The sequence below is a fragment of the Xyrauchen texanus genome, chromosome 46 (genome assembly GCF_025860055.1).
Source record: "Xyrauchen texanus isolate HMW12.3.18 chromosome 46, RBS_HiC_50CHRs, whole genome shotgun sequence".
Classification (NCBI taxonomy): Eukaryota; Metazoa; Chordata; class Actinopteri; order Cypriniformes; family Catostomidae; genus Xyrauchen; species Xyrauchen texanus.
Window position 1 is genome coordinate 14369734 of NC_068321.1, and position 13325 is coordinate 14383058.

Below are 13325 nucleotides of genomic sequence, written 5' to 3' on the forward strand. Positions count from 1 at the left end.
AATGTCATAAAAAAAAATGGATCGACAAGAGAATGGTAAATTACCAATGTGTACCAGACCTAAATGAATAGTTCATGAAACCGAACACTGTATAGGGTTTCATTAATTAAAACATTCCCTTGAGAGTGAATTTATTTATGGACTGAATATTTATTTATAGACTCCTGCTCAGCATCATTCAATGAACATATGCAGATGATTACAGTTTTGAAAGCACAAGAAATCCTACATATTTTAGATTTCACTTGCATTAGAACTTGCATCATTGTTTTGATGAAAAGTACTGTGGAAGTCCCATGGTAAAAACACAATGGCTTGACATAGGCCTCTACCATTATATTGAATACATACAATTTTCATGTACTATGGTTAGCTTATTAACAATTTGTTACCTTAATGACCTATTTCTACCTGATCTGTCCCTTAACAACAACTTTTGTTGTAACTTAATGCATTCAGATCCAGTCAAATAAATAATACTTTTACCAGTTAATTTAGATGTTAGCATTTTTAGAATACCTGACAAAACTTGCTGTATGTGGTGGAAGGTGTGGAGTTACCTGGCTGTGTTGCAGGTTTGACAAAACATTTGTAAATAATGGAGAATGTAGCAACTAGTGAAACTTCAGTGAAGACATTCACTTATCAGCTGATAAGCGGCGAATGCTTCCGTGTAGTAAAAAAACATTAAGTGTTCCATTTGGGATGATACTACACTTTAAAAATGCACACACTACATGGTTTAGTGTGAGTGTATATTGTAAGTGCATAGTAATTTAGATTTTTATATTCAAATTTGAATGTACACATACTAATCTGTTAAAAGGATAGTTCACCCAAAAACTAATTCTCACATCATTTACTTACACTCATGCAATCCCAGATGTGAATGATTTTCTTCTACTGAGCGCAAACAATTTTTGGAAGAAAATCTCAGCTATGTAGGTCTATACAATTCAACTGAATGGTGATCAGAACTTTGAAGGTCCAAAAAGCACATAAAGGAACATTAAATAATCCATACAACTCCAGTGGTTAAATCTATCTTCAGAAGCAATATTATAAATGTGGGTAAGAAACAGATCACTATTTAAGTCCTTTTTTACTATAAATTCTCCTCTCTGCCTAGTAGGTGGCGTACTGAATATGTACATAGAATGCGAATCACCAAAAAAAATTAAAAAAAATAAAATATATAATAATAATAATGTGAAAGTGAAATTGGAGATTTATAGTAAAACAGGACTTAAATATTGCACTTTTTGAAAATAAATAAATAAATAAATAATTACACCCCCCCCACACTATGCTGGCTACGGGCCTGCTCACTGATTTTCTTCTTAAATTAAACATCTTCATTGTCCTTCTCGCCATTGTGTTTGTTATCGTTCGTAGAGAAGAGAAGGAATTTCAGTGTGTCACACGTTGACTTGACCATACTTTTATTCATGTATTTCAGCAAATAAACTGAAATTTATCTGGTTACCATGGCGATGACGTCATGCGCTAGGCACTCGCGCTCTTTGTCGTCTTGTCTGTCAGCGAAAGTAAGAAATGCCCTAATAAAAATGCGTTTTCAGCAACGAGCTGAAAGAAGCCGATCTTTTTCTTCGTGTTTTTGCTGTCATTGTGAATGTTCATTTCCCCACGAGCACGGAGGAAAATCAGACAATGTCACATTTAGACAGACAGCTAGAATAATTTTACATTGTACAAGCTGTTAAATGTTGAGATGTGGGATTGTGTTTTGAATTTTAGGTTCCAGTGTTGTGAAATTTGTGTTAAAATGTGTACCTGACATGACAAGTCATTACACATGCAATATGACATTATATGGATAGAAGAGAATCCCTCAATTGTACCAAGAGTCAAAATCTGGATCTCAACATCATAGAGCCACTGAAGAACTCAAATGTGCAGAAGATGATGGGAAACCAATGAATGTACAGTAGTTGAGGTATTTTTCTTAAGAAAAGTGTACATTGTCACTGCTCAGGACAAAGGGACTCTTGAACAATTATTACACAAACACTTATTGATCATCGAGAAAGCAACACATCCATCATATTAAGAACCAAGAGAATGTAAGCTTTTGAACAAGATCATTTGTGTAAATTCAGTGATACATGAGAGTGAGTAAACAATGAGAGAATTGTATCCCATTAAGCATTATGTAATTTTTAATAATGACATTGTAATGAAAGTTATTACAAGAGAGTCCAAAATGATTCACACCAAATTATTACACCCATTATACTGACTAAATTGAAAAACTGTTAACCTGCAATGGTTTACTCGAGGATCTGTTTCTACTTGATGTAACCCATATTTTTTCAGGTTTAGATTAATTAAATTTTTTTAACTTGAATTAAACCAGTTCATTGTTCAGTTTACCTCAATACATTTTTAAAATATGTATACGAAGAACTCGTGTCCAAGTCAGCTTTACTGTCGTTTGTGAAAAAGCGCGCCAAAATAGTTCTTCCTCAGATTTTGAGCGGTTATTAAAGTTGCTGTTGCTTGGCAATGTCAGCAGCATCATCGGTGTCCCAAGAGAGCGCGAGAATAGAAGCAAAGGATGCTCACGCCCAACACAGCGTTTCCATTCACATCACAAATCTCTTCAAACACCCGAGCCAGTCGCTTCAAAGTTAAACTCGGGTGGTACTAGCCACACAGGACTCCTACTGCTGACAAGAATTTTATCGCAGATTACGGCAGTTTTTATTTTTGTACCGTGGTTCAGTCAAAAACTCGGCTTTGAAATTTAAATCGTTGAATTCAATCACGCCAAACGAAGTCATTGCACGAGCTGTGTGTGCTCGAGACGCCACATTTCAGCCTTATGAAGATATCTGAGGTAAGTGATGAATGTTTTAAAGGCGTTTCTCGGTTATTTATACAGCAAATAGGTCCTCAATGCGAGTCATTTCGAGGTTCAAAGAGCGAAACCAATTTAAGCATCACATCATGTAGAAATAGTTCCTTCAGGTAATATTTGCTCAACAAATGCACTTTTTACAGCTTAGCGTGTCAATCAAATTCAGTGGTCTAGTTGATATTTGTTTTATTGAACTGGTTTGAGTGAGTTTAGCGCTTATACACCAGGAGCATAACTTCTGGAAGTTCTTTGGAAGAAATGCTTCAATTTGCCATTGCTCAGAAACAAATGCAGTGCATGCTAAACTGCCTGTCCTATACAGATGCCACATCTGTCACTGTGATCTTCATGATATAGCCTACACCTTTTCAGAGGTATGCTTCACTGTCTCGTTCAAACAGCTTTTGAGACAGAAAGAGAGACGTTCTCCCTTTTCATCCCGCGTGGTCTCTGACAGGGAAGATTTAAAAGATCTTCACTCTAATTCCTTTGAATTATTTCTCAGCAGGCTATAAATAGGATGGTGACATGCTCCCACCAGCTTCTGGTTAAGAAATGGATGAGCTCAGAGGACAAGAGCTTTTAGCATGCATGCTAATGTAGATGCTTGTTTCAAAAAATAAATAAAAAGAGTGGTTGAAACTGAAATTAAAATGGCTAGCACGGAAATTTAAGGTACTGAAGGGATTCTATTATGTTGTGACAAAAGTCCTCTGTAGGTCAGAGTGCACATGGCACAAATTAGGATCATCCTAAAAAATAAACTCCCGCTGCATGTCAATAAGATACAACTGTGAAATAGAAATGTTTGAGCTCTTATTTCGCCCCACTGGGACTTGATTTGTCATGAGATAATTTTGTCTCATACTAATTACAGTTGTATAGTCTGTATTTCAGGCTGGTCCGACTCCTAATGGCTTATTTTTACTTTCTGTGCTATAGAATTTGCCCATGTTATGAGTTGACCTCCTCAATTCTGTGCAAATAATACTTGTAGGAAACCTCATGCATTTTTTAGCATTATACTAATGGATGTTTTCTGTTTGTGGAGGCCACAGAGAACCATAACATTTTAGAACAACCACTTATGAACAGAAAACACGTTGGTGTTTTGGCTCGATTTAGATGAGGGGAATTCATCCCTTGTCATGCTCTGTCATATACTTTACTATAAATGTGTTTCTGACTCAAACTTTTTTAATTACTCTCTGTTAAAGGGATAGTTCATGCAAAAATGAAAATTCAATAAAACTAAACAAAACAAATAATATATAATAAAACAAATAATAAAAAAAACGGTGAACAAGATGTTAATACTACAAACTAGTAAATTATCCTTTTTGACCTAAATTAAGTCATGTTTTGCCCATGCTTTACTTCCAATTAAAATGTATCTCTGTAATGTGTTTGCAGTCCTCTGTAATAACTACATTTTTAAATTATTATTAATATCATCATTATTATATTGAAATTTACAATAGTAATAAACAATAGTAATATATTTCTGGAATAATTTAGCATGCAGAATTGCTATATGGTCTCAAACCTTTATTTCGGCAGAAAAATGAAGGAAGACGGTGTGTTGTTTCTGTTGACAACAGTTCTTCCATACATGCTGAATTTATTCAAATGTGCAGTTTAGGTAAATCTGGAGCAAATATAAATATAATAAGTTCAGCCATGCAACTCTGAGTGATGCAAGCTGATAGGTTCTGTGACTTGTTATCTGTTAGCCAGTCAGTTCGCTCACATGTGACTAGGTTTGCAGCGGTATACCGGTTTCACAGTATACCACGGTTTGAAAATTGACAGTTATCATACCATGTACATTGGCTTATCTACGGTATTGAGAAAAAAATGCAACCGAACGGAGAATCTCACGTGCTGATGTTATTTTTCATTTAGTAGTTCTTTTAACATCTCAACTAACTTGCTTTAGTTATATAACATGTTATAGTTACATTATATTTTTTATCATGTTTATTAGAGGTCGGCCGATTAATCGGCCGATAATTTGCATTTTTTAACATAATCGGCATCGGCCAATATCCAAGTATATCAAGCCGATTATTAGGCAGGCTCATCTGTGGGCAGCCTAGTGTTGTTGTGGAACACGTGTTCGATGCACGCTGCCCCTAGAGTCATTTTCCAGCAGAGTGAGCAGACCTCATCCAGTACCTAAGGAAGGAGCTAAGTTCCTTGGAGAAAAGGGTAAGGATTACATTTGTATAACTCCTTTATATTTAATTAAAAACTTTTGATATGTTACTGCCAACTTCAAGAAAAAAAACGCGATAGGCGACATGACGTTCGGCTACTTTGTATATTGATAGCGTAGTTGAAGTTGCATTATCACAGCAGAAGGGTTGCTATCATGTCACAATAAGTAAGCAACTTTTATTTGTTCTGTTTGTGTGTCTTATATTTGAGAGGGTTGTCACTCAATGCAGAGAAATAAGTAATAAAAAAGATATCAACGCACTATAGGCTAGTGAAGGACTGGCTTTGGTAAGCTCGGACATTACATTTATTATTGCTATAAAGAGAAAGTTATTTTATCTCGCCAGCCATTTCTATGTATAATAATATGAAACCATTTGTCTGATGCAATTTAGCTATTCACAGTCAGAGAGAGAGAGAGATCTCTCTCACGCAGTGCCACAGCGAGCACAACACAAGCCCTGCTTAATGAGTGACGACGGAGGACAGAACATTAATTGATTCAAACGTAGCCTGGTTTAGATCTGTGATATTAGTTTGATTTTATTTTAGATTTCGCCTTCCAAAGATTATACAAAGAATATTTATACATAAGCCGCATTCTGTCTAGCACAACTTCCTTCCCTTCTCAGCGGTGCACTGACATTTCTCCCTAAAACTCAAACTTAACGTCAGAATCAGCACGATCGGTGATTGTTGTAAAATGCAGTCTACCTACTGTTGCTAAATTGCGGGACGCGTTTAATAATAAAAAGAGCGCAAGAGATACCGTTCCCAAGGCGGCATGCGCTCCGAAACAGACTGCAACGAGACAATCAAAGTATAGGCTTCTTTGGGTTTCATGTGCGTGTCTAAACGATCAACTATACACAAAAATATGTCAAAACGACCGGCTTGGAGATTCACTTAAACACAGTTTATGTCTTAAATGGATGTAGTTATGGAAATAGTTGGGAGAAAATATGGTGCATCCGGAGCCTATTAGATCTGAACTCGGTCTTAAAGGGGAAGCAGTCTAATAAACATGCTGACGATTGAGCCATTACTGCGAATCAAACAACAAAAGGCAAAGAGAAAATCACTTACAGCTCTTGAATGAATAAATTCTGCATTAATAAGCATTAATCTATGATAAACTATGCAGTGTTATTTTACAATTGATTACTTTATTAGATTTCTTTTTAGACCACACCTGAACAGTAATGTTAGTAGACCTTCCTGAAATTAAATCACTGTGCCTATATAACATTTATCTTTGTGTAATTGTTTATCTTTTGTTTATCTTTGTTTAATATATATATATATATATAACAAAAAGAACCGTTAAGAATACCGTTAAAGTACCAGATCGATAAGCACTATCGATAAGAGTATTAATACCATTAGAACCGTAACGATAACCATCCCTAGTTATGCATGTGCTTCTCTTGGATGCTCTGAATATTGGATTACGTGTCTGGATTGCCCCTTAATTAAAACTGCATTTGGATCTCAACCTTCGTGTCTCGGAGCAGTTCGTAACACCTGCTTTGTTTATTTAATATATTTGTTATACATTATTTATACAATATGTTTTTACATTATACATTTTTAATTTTAAGTGTACAAGTGCAGATTGGTCAAGTAGGGTTGTGCCGATGGACGATATCATCGTCCATCGTGATGGCTGACCAACATCACGATGTAGAGCCACCATCGTGATGCCACGCCCCCTTTTGCGAGTCTTGCTAGTGTGACTCACTAATCCTAGTCTCTTCTATAGTTAACCTAAAAACTTTGCAGGGATTGCTCTGTAAATTAAATTGAGAATATAACTAATGCATATATGCTATTTTAAATACTGTAGTATATGCCAGAGACGTGACGTGTTAGTCTGTGAAAATACCGTGTCAGGCAGGCTACACAAATATTGATCTTGACATTGTTAGCTTCTTGTCTTTTTTTTTACATGTCTTACACTGCACATTTAGATTAAAATATTTTATGTTGTAGGCTACAAGAAAATAGCCTTTATTAATTAATTATTATTAGTTGTAGTGTCTCAGAAAATCTTGCTCATTGTCACATAGCTCATGTTTACGCTGAAGCGGCAGTTTAAGATAAACCCAGACCAGCGAACGTCAAATAACTTTTGTCTGGTTAATACTTTTAAAGAAAAATTTCCTTGGCCATGAATCCATAATGTCAAATCAAATGAAAGAAACAAGGTGAATATGAATAACACACATTTATTAAAACATAGAAGAACAACAAATAAAGAACTAGAAAACGGGAACAACACTCAGACCGAAACTCGGCATTAACATTTCACTTATAATTAGCAGCACAATTAACTTCAGCACAGGCTACAAAATAAATTATGTTATTGAAATATTGTAAAGTGGTGAACTACACAAATGAACGTTTAAAAAATAATATGCAACATCGAATAGCTCCGCAACGGATGGCGAAAAATGCGTAAAGAAGTCTAATATCTTTCACCATAGACCATGTTTAAATTTCGATGTTTCTGGCCAGAAATACCAACATATTCACTTTATCTGGTTTTAATAAGCTGCGGATTGGAGTAACTACACTACCGCTGTGCTGAAGACCCGCTCTGATGGAGTACTGCTAGCACATATGCACAGATATTTCCGTTCTAATCTTGCCATGAACGGAAACCTTTTGTCGTTCCTTTACACCAAGTCAGCGGGTCCTCTTCCCCATCAATGGCCATTTCCTGCAGGTACATGGTCATTTCTGCCTCGACCTTTTGCTCATCAATGAATAAAATAACGAAATTATAGTTTTTAAGTGGAAAATAGTATTTATGTAAAGAGATATATTAAAATAAAAAGTGCACAACTCTTCTTAAGTGAAAGCTGAAAAAAAAATGCTTCACGTGTCGTGCAACCTACTGATAAAGCGCCGATGAGTCATTAGTTGGGTTAGTAAAATAACGAAATAATAATTTTTCATATCATTTTTGAAAATTATATGAAATTATATTAAAGCCCCCCCCCGCCCCCCAACCGACGATATCATCGTCCATCGCGATGTTTTACTGTCTACATCGTCAACTGCCAATTTAGGGGACATCGCCCAACCCTATGGTCAAGTGTTCAATAAATGTATTTGTTGATCAATTTTGTCTATCTTAAGTAATTATTTGTGTTACATTTTATCTTTCAAATAAAAGGTTCAAATAAGAGGTTAAAAACAAGCACATATCGGCCAAAATAAATCGGCAGCATTAATCGGCCTTCGGCCGACCCGGATTTCAAAAGATCGGCATCGGCCTGAAAAAACCCATATCGGTCGACATCTAGCTGTAATTTGTTTTGTGGAGGAACACACCTATGAGACAGAATGTGTAGATTAATTCACAAAACTTTGTTTTTATTCTACTAATTGTCTGGAGTTTGTTTTATAGATTATTTTCTGTGATGTAATTCTGTCTCACAAAATTTGTACAGGAACACCATACTTGAGCAATCCAACAGCAAAATTATTACTGGGGCTCTCGTAGGCTCTCATGGACTGTTTGAGTTTAGAGGGATGGATGCCGATTTGCGCTGTCGTGCACAAGGTTAATATGCACATTTTTCTTTTTTATGTTTGTTTGGTTTAGGGGGAAGTTCGTGGTCTGACTGTGGCACTAATGCTCAACAACGTGTTGAACAACATGTTTCCTCGAAACGGTGTCCAACGGACTTTGAAGTATGTTTTCTGTTGTGTAAAAATCTTGGTTTTACAGATATTTGGAGTCTTTTGAACCCCTCTGGTAGGGACTATACAGTTTTTTCTTCAGTACATAAGATTTATTCTTTTTATTTATCTAAGTCTCTAATTTCATCTGTTGTTGATTGCTCAATTGGAAACATCTTATTCTCAGATCATGGCCTGGTGAGTTTAGAGGTGTTGCCACATATGGAAAAAAAGAAATCATATAGTTGGCGCTTTAATGTATCCCTTACGGTTTAATACAGTATGCCTCATTCATCAAAAAATCCAAAGCATGAGATCTTGTGGAGTTGGAAGGGAATATTAAAAGTGCAGAGGCATAGCTGAAGCACCGAATGTCATCTGATGGCTTCAGAGAACTGACCAGATTGAAATACAGATATAATGCTATTTTGTCGCAGAAGGTGGATTTTTGGCTATTCAGGGCAAGACAGTCATACTTTGAGTTGGGGACAAAGCAGGGAAGCATTTGGCTAGATATATAAAGCAGAGAGAGTCTTTTTCTACTATTACCTTTCTACTTTTTCCAGGGCCAGATGGCTTTGCCAACAAATTTTTTAGATCTTATGCTACAGAACTGGCAACACTTTTGTTCGAAGTTTATACGGAATCATTAAACTTGGCACAAGCCCAGATCAGTCTGATTCTTTAAAAGGACAAAGATCCATGTGACAAATGTAAGAGTTACTGTCCAATTTCTCTGATCCAGCTAAACGTAAATATATTGTGAAAGATTCTGGCAAACAGATTAAGTTATGACCTCTCTTATATATATTGATCAGGTGGCATTTATTCGGGGCCACAGCTCTTCTGATAACATTAGGCGTTTCATCAATATCACGTGGTCAGTGGCGAATGATCAGACTCTGGCCGCTGCCATCTCACTTGATGACGAAAAGTGTTTGGTATGGTAGAATGGGATTAACTTTTTAAGATTTTGGAAATATATGGGTTCGGGATGACTTTTATTGGATGGCTCAAGTTACTATATAGACACCCATTAGTGGTGGTACAAACAAATTGATTAATTTCAGATTATTTTACTCTGGATAGGGGCACCCGGCAGGGTTGCTCTCTTTCTCCATTATTGTTCTGTCATGCGCTGAAACCATTAGCAGTCACGGTAAGAAAGGAGGATGACTTTCCAGGGGTGGTGGCGGGAGGTGTGGTGCATAAGCTTTTGCTTTACACAGATTATATTTTATTGTTAATCTCCGAACCTACTAGATCTATGCCTTGCCTCCATAGAATTATTAATTCTTATTAAGAATTAATAATAAGTTCTCGGGATACAGTCAATTGGTCTAAATCCGAAGCTTTGGCTCTGACAGTGTACTGCCCTGTAACGGCTTTCCAGCCGGGTGCCTTCCAGTGGCTCAAACAGGGCATTAAGTGTTTGGGCATTTTATTCCCAGCAAATTTGAGTTAATTTTGACCACTTAATTAAAAGTTTTTTGAGCGATGTAGGCAGGTGGGCTTCATTACATTTATTTATGATTGGGAAGGCTAAAGTTATTAAAATGAATTGTATTCCAAAATTTAACTACCTGCTACAATCTCTCACTGTAGATGCCTCCTCTCTTACTTCAAGCGATTTGATAGCATAGTGAAGTCCTTCATTTGGAATGGTAAGCGTCCTAGATTACATTTTAATAAGATACATAGACCAATTGACAAAGGTGGGGTAGGCTTATACAAAGAGTATCAGAGTGGAATGGTAAGCGTCCTAGATTACATTTTAATAAGATACATAGACCAATTGACAAAGGTGGGGTAGGCTTATACAAAGAGTATCAGAGTATCCCCCCAAAAAAAGGGGCGGATACTCTTGGAGAGGTGATTACGGCCTTCGGAAAAGGTCATGAGCCATCAGTGTATTACTCCCTGCTAATTCAGAGTCTGGGGGACAGAGCTTCAATTTCTCTCAAGAGATTATGGGAGAAAGATTTAAACTTAGGGGAGTGTGGGCCCACACTTGGAGGAGTGTGGGCTAGGATTCTAAACAATTTTGATAACCAGTTAAAAAAAACAGTTCTGACCAGCAATATGGTGGGCAGGCAAATTATTTTAAGGGGATAGAAATAAGATAGGGCAGCCTCATTTCCAGAGTGGTGTGCAGAGATGGGGAGGGTAGATGCTTTTGAAGGGATGGCAAGCAGAATGCTGGGGGTTCAGAATTTTTTCAGCAGGAAGTGGGGTAATTACTTCGTGTCTTTGGGGGACTCTCTACTCTCTTTCTACGATTTGGCTTTCTGTCCACAAGGAGACAGCGTTTATGACAGCAAAAATTTTGTGTATTGGATTTGTGTGGACATGCCTAAAATATGTGAATGTGTTAAAGTAGAATGACTTCATTAGAGAAGTATAGGCAGTGCATGTGGTCTGTTGTGTTGCATGATTTTGAATGTTAGTAGGTGACCCAAGTTCAAATCCTGCTTAGTCCTAATCGTTTTTATCTAGTAGGCAAAACTAAATTAATTTAAATTCATACAAAGACTAGAACATTTCTGTTGAAGTATTTGTTAAAAACGCTTAATTTAATTGCATGTAATTTAAGTTCATTTAACACTTATCTCCTGACTGTAGGACACCAAGAGTCTTGCTGAAACTGTTGTTTAAAGATCATTACAAGTAAACATCTGTCTCCTGAAGAATCGTGCCACTGCACAGTAATATTAGTGTTTAATTTAATTCCCTCCAGGGCCAGTGTACCTCATGTGTAAGGAAGGTCAACATATGGTGCTTTCTGAGCCTGTGACTAATACGGTGTGTGCATCTGAGTGTGTGAGAGAAAGAGAGTGGTTAAAACACAGAGTGTGTTTTGTGCAAGAGCATATTGGATGAGTGCGTGAGCGAGTATCCACCCCAGTGCAGTGACTGATGTAATTTACACTGTCACAATATAAGGGCAGTCTCAGGGTGACAGGAAAGAGAGGGAGAGCAGGGAATGATGATCTGTCAGCACTGATAATTTTGCGTGGCATGTGCATCTTGCTGAGAAAGATAAACCTGTAGCGCCAGGAGAGGACCTGAGAGAGAACTTCCTCTGGGTGATGGTGCTGTTTGGAGACCATGATTTTGCCAAGCAAAAAACATTCCTGGATGATGTTGGGGGCCAAGGTGGGGTTGGGGAGGGGTAATAGTGGGGTTTAATTGTTGATTCTGTGTATATATGTTTTGTTTTTCTGTGTTCAATATGTGAATCAATAAAAAATTGTTAATCAGAAGAAAAAAAAAACATTCCTGTCAAAGTTTCTTGTCTCTTTTAACTTCCTAACCTCCTAAACCTGACCCCAACATCTGATTGGTTGATAGGAATGTTGTTCCATGACTATCAAGGATGTTCATGACAGAGAAATCATGGTAAACCTTAGGCTGAGTTGAGAGATAAGAGGACCTGAGCGATAGCAGTGGAAAACAGTAGCACCTGGAGACTCCCAAAGCCCTGCTCACATGGGGCAGGTTACTATGGTAGTGTGCCTCTTATGATGTAAGCTGATATGAACTCAGCAGTTTGCTTCTTGAAGTAGATGCCACATATTTTTAACTCAAATTAAAATGAGACCAGGAAGTACAGACTGTGCAATAAATAATACTGTTCAACAAGAATTAGAATTCATGTTTATTGGCCAAGTACCTCTTATTTGACTTCAAAGGTCGACATGTGTATATATATATATATATATATATATATATATATATATATATATATATATATATATATATACACATACACACACACATTTTATTGCTGTTGTCATTTTAGTGTTATTTTTCACATAAGATTGATCTTATTATGATGATCTCATCAATGATGCTACACGTTGCAAGCTGCAGACAGCGGGGGTGAGAGACGAGCGTCTCCGTGTTAGAGTGCGCATCACCTGGCAGAACTTTAAATGTCTCCCGGTCTCGACTCCCGCTCAGATTGTGTCTTCGTGACTGGTTGAAGTGGCTCTGACCGCACCGAGAATGACAGTTTTGAAGTTTTTGTTTATTTACATGGCATGCTCCCTTATAATATGAACTTTAATTAAGGATGAAGATATATCGCCAAGCTATGATCTGTAATATTTTTTCTGGCCACCAGTTCACTGTCGGTCTGCTCGGCGTCCATTTCCACGCTGCTCACCACACGTGCCACTCCCTAAACTGAGACTGACTGGTCATCTTTATTAGCGGTGTAGAATATGGGCAAACAGCTCTCAGAGAGAATGGGTTGTCACGTCCACACATGCACTTATTTATTTAATGTAATCGCAGCATTTTTCCATCATATAATCGCACTGGCTGACATGGCGATTGCGATATGATTTATCGTGCAGCACTACTTAAGGTGGTGACAAATGATTATCTTGTGTGAAATGAGTTAGTCACTGAATCAAAAGAACATTTTAATCCTTTAACATTTGTATGTCTACAGGCCTACAAATAGACTTTAGTAGAGGTTTTAAGCATTATAAGAACAAAGCAAATCTATAATTTCCCTACAGTTTGT

General features: G+C 37.0%; 1 protein-coding gene across 1 annotated transcript in view; it reads left to right on the top strand.

Moving 5' to 3' along the window:
- Positions 1-2662: 2662 nt before the first annotated feature.
- LOC127638580 (carbohydrate sulfotransferase 8-like) overlaps positions 2663-13325 on the top strand; it is an 80893-nt gene continuing 70230 nt past the window's right edge. The window contains exon 1 of the mRNA XM_052120158.1: positions 2663-2860. The gene's annotated coding sequence lies outside the window, so the exon portion shown is untranslated. The remainder of the gene's footprint in view (positions 2861-13325) is intronic.